We start from the raw sequence: 8,191 nt of genomic DNA, 5'->3' as shown, positions 1-8,191 counted from the left end.
ACAAAGGCAAAAATGTACTTTGTAGCAGAGCATCATGTGAATGATTTCTCTGTATTAGGACTTGGTGTGTTGTATGAAATATTGACAAACTGGGATCTGGCCGACCTGAGTTCAAATCCCGCTTCCGCTGTTTGTTGGGAGAGGGAGAATGTGCACACACAATTTATTCTCTGCATCCTTACTTTGTGAAATTGATATATTGTCGATTTTGTAGTATTTTAGTGGGAATTGTGATGTCATATACAAAGTGAGAGTTTGCCCTATTTTCTGTTTGTGAGCTGCTCTAAGACTTAATGCCAATTATTATTATTTTTTTTTTTAAGAGAGAACTTTTCACAATTTTTACTACAAGGCCTTAGTATGCTAAGTAAAATGGGCACAAGCGCCATCTATAGGTTAAATGGAGTCAATGCCTTGGATTAAGAGAAACCAAAAGCAAATCTCCAAATCTACATTCTAGTGGAAAATTTGGGTAATGCGATAATTCCTATAAAATTTCTTTGTTAAAATAGACGGTGAATGTGAAAATATTTTAAGTAGCAGTGAGTGTTTTTCTCATAAGAATAAACTGCATGTCTGTGCACTTCGTGGAATTAATTTCATAAAACAGTTAGGTTTTTCGAGCTATGAAAACAAAACACTGCAGTGTTTGAGACAATTTTGACATAGCCGTAGGACATATTTATGTGTTAGTGGTATAGCTTTATAGACATGTGTGTAATCTGAAATATCTAATATTATTAGGTCATTTAAAGATCAATTTTGACCTCAAAAATTTTTTAGAGCTGCAGTAACCAAGTGTAGGTTACAGTAGATGGAAATGATCAGTGCTCTTTAAACAATGCAGACATCTGCGTTTCCATCAAGGCATCTTGTAGCTAAAAACTGGAGTGTCATTAATATCAACTCTAGGCACAAGATTACTATTCAGATTATAAGATTACTGAGGTAATTTTGTAAACAGGATTCTTTTTTCTCTATTACTGCAACTGTCTCCTTTGTTTCATGTCTGGAATGGACTATAAAAGTCAGTGAGCTGAACCACGTTATAAGATATGAGAATTGCTTCTAATAAGAAATACACCACTTACCAGATTTAATGAAATGAAAGATCCCACGATGCAGATGCAATTTAGAATCGTGATTTTCTGATTATAAAGCAGAGTGAAATGGAAGCGAATCAGGGACAACACAACAAAACACGGTCTGTTTAATAGACTTAAAGCAGTGATTTTCAAAGTATGGACTCCTGATCAGCCGTATCACTATCTCCCGGGAACTTTAGGAAATGCAAGTACTGAGACTCGCCTCAGACAGACTGAATCAGGAACCCTGGGGGTTAGCCTTAGCAATATGTGTTGGAACAAGCCTTCCAGGTGATTCTGGTGTTTGTTAAAAGTTGACATGAGGATACTATTCTCCCGGACACGTCTGCATGTCTCAGATCAGTTTTTGTTTCGGATTCTTTTCAAGGATGCTTGCATAGCCTTAGAAAACAGAGGTAGTATCTCTTTACAGGATGTGGGGCAGGTTTGTTGCCAACCAGTGTAATAAAGACAGTGTCCCTCCCTGGGGCAGGGACTGGATAGGTTGTCTAGCAGCCCCCTTTATAAGATTGGGGGTTCCCTATGCTTGCGGTTCCTCATTATGGCATAGACCCATTTTCTATGGGCAACACTGACCTGGGTCAGCTTTCACATCTTCCCGGGGCTGGGGAACAAGGGCAAGGTGGAGGTCGTGAGGTCTGCTGTGCTATGAGTAACACAGTTCTTGTCTCTGACCTGGGAATTTCCTATCTTTTCCCAGCATTAATGACATTGTGGCAGGCTAACTTGCTACCTTGTAAGACCCTCTCCATCCTTGATGGTATAGAGCTTGTGAACCAGATGATCAAATAAATGGCATCTTTCTCATTTTGGTCCATTCTCTGCTCAGGTGTCACTTCCCACAGGGGACTCTCTTGGTTGCTCTGTTTAGCATAGTACCTTGTGTCCTTCCTACTCCCGTACCTGCTATATCTTTGTTATTAGTGATTACTATGACCTGATACCATAATATACATGTTTATAATTCATTACCAAGTTTTACCATTAAAATGTAAGTTTTATTGTCTTTTGTTTCTGCCCCTAGAACAGTGTTGAGCTCTGTAATTTTTTATTGAACATAAATATTTATTAAATTAATATGAATATTATATATTGTATGTAACTTAGGCTTATTAAATGAATATAAATATTTTCCACAAGCAGCACAGGTTTCACAGACCAAGAAGCTTTTTAACAAATTTAACCTAATAGATCTATTTTGGCCTGTTTGATAAATTTAGCCACATTTTGTGATGAAATGCTTCAAAATGAAGGTTTGAAACACAGAATCTTAAGGTCACTAGAAACGGTATATTAATGCTTATATAATTAAAATTGTTTGGCAGAATATTTACTCAAGGGAAAGTAATTCTTTTCCTGACAGTGTGCCTGTGTCTTTGCACACATATTCTAAATAGTACATGTGTGTATAAATATATGCACTATAAGTATATGTCTATTATACAAAGTTTATTATGTATAAAACATATATACACACATACAATATATAACATGCATTTGTAAATATACTCAGATATATATTTTTAGACAATGTGCATATATGCATACAATGTGCATATATTCTTCCGTGTTCCGTAAGCTGATCTAATGTGAAGGTAAGGAGATAAGGATTCACAAACAGAGCCACTCAGTTCTTCTCTGTACTTAGTAGAGACTGACCTTGCTACAGTGACACAAATCGAACAACACAGTGATGATAAGCGAGGTGGTCTGGTGCTATTGAATCTACTGGAATCCACGAATTGTGTTCACTTCAGTAAAAAGTAGTGGATAGCTGGGGAGACCTTGAATTGAGGAACTTCAAAAAAGTGTTAATGCTTCTCTTAAAAGCTGAGCTCACAGATATGGCAAGATAAGGAGCCTTGGTTTGGAGAGCCAACTGGGTGATACGATAGAGGAGAAGCTGGGAAGAATGAGCAGGCAAATCAAATGAACGCAAGAAAAAGAAAGAAGTTTCCAGATGTTTTTCAATCTTGGAAATACACCTTGAAATAATTACATGAGAGGGTTTAAATTCAGAGAGAGACAATTCGTTAAGAAATGTAAAATGTGGGTAATTATTAAAATGAAATAATCAGATGGAGGCCAGCTGGTTCCTAAGACTGAGTCTAACTCCGCTCCATAATCGTGCAGAAGCTTCGGTTTTCTGTTTTTATTATTATGACTTCACCAGTTTACTTAAATATTATCAGGTTTTGAAGAAAGGATTTATGATAACCAAAATCACAGAAAAGACCCGATATGCCAGAATATCAATGCTTTATGTGTGCAGAGAACTTACCTGTTCTGTAATAGATCCAGCACTTACCTTGGCTACTCTATGAGCTTCTCACTTAGTAGTTAGTCTGTCTTGCAGGAGCTTTTTTTGTTGTTGTTGTTGTTGCTTGTTTTTTTTTAATTAACATATAATATATTATTTGTTTCAGGGATACAGGTCTGTGAATCATCAGTCTTACACAACTCACAGCTCTCACCATAGCACATATCCTCCCCGATGTCCGTAACCCAGCCACCCCATCACTTCCACCCGCCTCCATTCCAGCAACCCTCAGTTTGTTTCCTGAGATTAAGAGTCTCTTATGGATTGTCTCCCTCTCTGGTTTCATCTTGTTTCATTTTTCCCTCCCTTCCCCTATAATCCTCTGTCTTGTTTCTCAAATTCCTCTTATCAGTGAGATCATGTGATAATTGTCTTTCTCTGATTGACCAATTTCGCTTAGCATAATACCCTCTAGTTCCATCCACATCTTTGTAAATGGCAAGATTTTGGGGTTTTTATGGCTGCACAGTATTCCATTGTATATATATACACCACATCTTCTTTATCCATTCATCTGTTGATGGACATCTGGGCTCTTTCCATAGTTTGGCTATTGTGGACTTTGCTGCTATAAACGTTCAGGTGCCTGTGCCCCTTCGGATCACTGCGTTTGTGTCTTTAGGGTAAATATCCAGTAGTGCATTTGCTGAGTCGTAGGGTAGCTCTATTTTTGACTTTTTGAGGAGACTCCATATCATTTTCCAGAGTGGCTGTACCAGCTTGCATTCCCACTGACAGTGTAGGAGGGTTCCCCTTTCTCTGCTTCCTCGCCAACATCTGTCGTTTCCTCACTTGTTAATTTTACCCATTCTGACTGGTGCGAGTTGGTATCTCACTGTGATTTTGATTTGCATTTCCCTTTCAGGAGCTTTTTAAAAAATTTCTTATTATTATTTTATGTAGGCTGTGTGCCTAGTGTGGAGCCCAATGCCAAGCTTGAATTCACAAACCTGAGATCAAGAGTTGGACACCCAACCAACTGAGCAACCCAGGTGCCCCAGTAGTTATTCTGCCTTGAAGGTAAGTTACTATGAGAAAGTTGTCTGCGACATAAGAGTCAAAGAAAATGATCTCACTAGTGCCTTGGAGCTATAAAAATATTAATAACTAATATTGATTGGGTGGTACCAGGGATCATACACTAGCTATATTAGAATGTCTGGCATAGAGAGGTCGTGCAATAGATATTTGCTCCATAAATGAATACAGAAATCATCACGACTCCATGAAGTAAGTACTTTCATTATTTCCACTGGAGGAAACCGAGTCTTGGGAAGACAACACCTTTTTCCATAAAATACATCATAGATCTATACTTGAACTCCGGTCAAGTTGATGTCTTAGTTCATGTTTACAACAATTTTATTACCCTGCTTGAAAATGTATCCTTCTCTACCTGAAAATGGAATAGAATACACTCAGGTTTAGGTTCCCATATATCCCTGCTTACTGTAGACCTTATTACAACTCAGCATGTTATGACGCCTTAAATTGTTTTATAGTTTATTTGAGCTTTTGACTTAATATGCTTGATGAGGTTTTGGACTTACTGCTATTATCGACAGCCTATTTGAAAACTACTTTGTAGGGTGGGTTATTTGAACGGATAGCTCATCTCATCTGTATTTTTATTTGTGTGTGTGTGTGTGTGCTGCTTTCAAAAGCAAATTCTAGAATGGCATCTTACTTGTAGGCCTTAAATGCTATTCCCTGTTGACTTAGGTCATATGGCTTTTACGGTCTCTGAGTTGGCCATGTTGAAACATGGCAAAGCAGGTGAGGTTTGCATCTGGAGGTTCAAATCCCTTCTTGTACCTTCAATATCTTGCTCTCTTCACTGTTTTCTTGCCTCCATTTATTTCTCATCTTTTAAAAAATATTTTATTTATGTATTTGAGAGAGAGAGAGAAAGAATCCTGGGCAGACTCCCGGCTGAGTGCGGAGCCTGACACATGGGGCTCGATCTCACAACCCTGAGATCATGACCTGAGCCAAAACTAGGAGTCAGACCCTCAACTGACTGAGCCACCCAGGCTGCACTCTTCTTTCTCATCCTAATGTCTACCCAGCTACTGCTACTTTACTTCACACTTTCAGAGAAAGATGACATTCAGCTGGCATTTTTCTCTCACCAGATATGTGTGTCGAGCTTAGGAGCTCAGATACCCAGTATGACCCTGAATAAGGCTTCACAAAATCCTCAGCAGTTCCCCTCATTCCTTCCCTCAGATGACTCTATCCCTCAGGTAACTCTAGCAACATAACAGAGCTGTTTATGTCAGCTTTGTGCGGCAAAAAAGGAAGAACCCTTGGAGTAGGGTATGAGGCTTTCAGCCCTGAGGGTGCCTATTGTATGATGTTTATTAAAGGACTGGTCTCTGTGAACTTCAGTAGCCTCACCGGGAGAATGTTGGGATTAAAGTGGGAAGTTCCTTAGATCTTTTAATTTTACAATACCATGATGTTTAAAAACAGGAATCGCATTATTTCTGGCAAGTTGTCAACGACAACACCCTTATGTGTTCCTTTATATTGGTCTTCATGCGAGTTATGTGCAGAACATAGAAACCTACTTGCAATCCCAAAATAGGAAGAATAGGGGAATGTGAGGAACAATATGAAGGTGCAAGTTGAGAGGTGTATTGGAGGCATAAGGAAGAGATGATTTGACCAGAAGGAAGGCTACTGGTTAAAGTAGATGGGGAAGAGAGAGTATAGATAAGTAACTCTAAACTTAGAAGGACTTGGTATGGCAGGTTGGAGAATTTGAATTTAAGAAATTGAAGAATGGAGAGGATCTTAGGAATCAGTTTGGAATATTAAGCACAGAGACTAGAGAAAGGAAGACCGTTTCAGTTGCTACTGCAACAGTTCAAGCATTATGTGTTCATAGACATGGTGGAGAAGGAGATGAAGAGCTAATAGTTGTTTAAAAATTAACAGAAAAATGAATATGAACACCTGATATATTTTTATCTTAAAGATTTTATTTATTTAGTTATCTATCTATTTATTTAGAGAGATGGAAGGGAGAAGGGGCAGAGGGAGAAGGAGAGAATCTCAGGGAGATTTCCGCAAGGAGTGTGGAGCCAGATGCAGGACTCAATATCATGATCCTGAGATCATCACCTGAGCTGAAACCGAGAGTCGGACACTTAACTGACTGAGCCACCCAGACACTCCATGATGTAGTTTATCTTAAAAAAAAAAAAAATGCCTAGCTCTCTTCATTGAAAAAAACCTCAAAACAATGACCACCCAATAACAATGATCACCCTCACTAGTAGTATATGGTTCCTTCCTAAAAGGAGTCAGGACTTCTTGGAAAAATAATTGATTCCAGAGCAGGGAAGGCAAATACACAAGATGAGAGTTAGGTCACAAGGACACCGGAGCCATTCACAGACACTCTCACAAGCAATAGAAGGGAATCATTTTAATATCACTAAGACTAAAAATTGCCTTGCGTTGAAACACATCAAATATGCAAAGGAACACAAACAAACTATGATACTAAAAGAAGGAAAATTAATTTTGGAAATTAAAAAAAGGAAAGAATCATATATTTTCGGTAGCCAAATAGTACACGAAGAAACTTTTCTCCTATGGAAATATCCCAGCTAAGAAATGAAGAAAAAATGATTCAGCTAGAATATCATCGCTCCCTAACCCCTAATGAACACCTGAATCCGGATGTTGCAAAGGCACGGCTACTGACATCGTCAATGATGAGCTGTTCTGCGCTATGATCCTCATTCTAGAAAAACACAATACCGTCTATGAAGTAGCTTTTCCAAAAAAGATCTCGATGTGATCAAGGTTATATATAATTCATAAAAATGGTTCTTGGTAGGGAGGAGGTTCAGTTTTTCCCTTAAGGTTATATTCGGCAATGTCTGGAGACATTCTTAGTTGTCACTCATTCGGGTGCGTATGCTGCTGACATCTGGTGGGCAGAGGCCAGAGATGCTGCTAAATCCTAGGATGCCCAGGATCATCTGTGCATAATTATCTGGCAAATAGAATGTCCATAGTGCTGCAGTTAGAAATCCTGACTTACGGGGGCACCTGGGTGGCTCGGTGGGTTGAAGCCTCTGCCTTCGGCTCGGGTCGTGGTCCCGGGGTCCTGGGATCGAGCCCCGCGTCGGGCTCTCTGCTCGGCGGGGAGCCTGCTTCCCTCTCTCTCTGTCTGCCTCTCTGCCTGCTTGTGATCTCTGTCTGTGAAATAAATAAATAAAAATCTTTAAAAATTAAAAAAAAAAAAAAAAGAAATCCTGACTTACGGAATTGTGAAGTGGAGAGGAACATGTTAAATAATACGACTGGTCTATAATAAGCAAAATCTCAGTGGTATGAAACTACAAGCCACAGACACAGTGTCATTAACAACAGTAACCGAAAAATTCAAGAACTAAAAAGAAGGGGGGCAGATGACCTATAGACCTAAAGAGGTAGGAGACAGGTCAACCAATACAAGGCAAAGAGCTGGGGAGCCTGGGTGGCTCAGTCATTAGGCGTCTGCCTTCGGCTCAGGTCATGATCCCAGGGTCCTGAGATCGCACCCCACATCGGGCTCCCTGCTCCACGGGAAGCCTGCTTCTCCCCCTCCCGCTCCCCCTGCTTGTGTTCCCTCTCTCGCTGTGTCTCTCTCTCTGTCAAATAAATAAATAAAATCTTAAAAGAAAAAAACAACAACAAAAACAAGGCGAAGAGCATGGATTCTGATTTAAACAAACTGTATAAAATTTTGACCCTTGGTGACCTA

The sequence above is a fragment of the Martes martes genome (assembly GCF_963455335.1).
Source record: "Martes martes genome assembly, chromosome: 14".
Lineage (NCBI taxonomy): Eukaryota > Metazoa > Chordata > Mammalia > Carnivora > Mustelidae > Martes > Martes martes.
This window is presented reverse-complemented; position numbering follows the sequence as displayed.